Raw genomic sequence first — 378 nt, 5'->3', positions numbered from 1 at the left:
AATTGATTCCATTCCTCATAAAGAACTGATTTTAAGAGCAAAGAGAAGGATTCAGCAGAGTACCTTCATCCAGTCACTGTAGTTTCCGCACCAAGAGGTGAACCAAGTATCAACAAGAGAAGGCCTTAAGTACGGAAGAAACTTCGCAGCTGCAAATAAAAAGATGCAAGGAGAAGGGTGTAGTGAACAAGGAACACAAGAGCAAAATCCAGGAGAGTGGTTGAATTTGAGCCTCGGCAGAAGTCCACCTGAAGCATCCAAAGAGTCAGAGTCACAATCAGAATCAAGACCCGTTTCAGCCAAGGTTTTCTCATGCAACTTCTGCATGCGTAAGTTCTACAGTTCACAAGCATTGGGGGGGCACCAGAATGCTCACAA

This window comes from Sesamum indicum, linkage group LG10 (assembly GCF_000512975.1).
Source record: "Sesamum indicum cultivar Zhongzhi No. 13 linkage group LG10, S_indicum_v1.0, whole genome shotgun sequence".
Classification (NCBI taxonomy): domain Eukaryota; kingdom Viridiplantae; phylum Streptophyta; class Magnoliopsida; order Lamiales; family Pedaliaceae; genus Sesamum; species Sesamum indicum.
Note: the sequence above shows the minus strand (reverse complement) of the source record.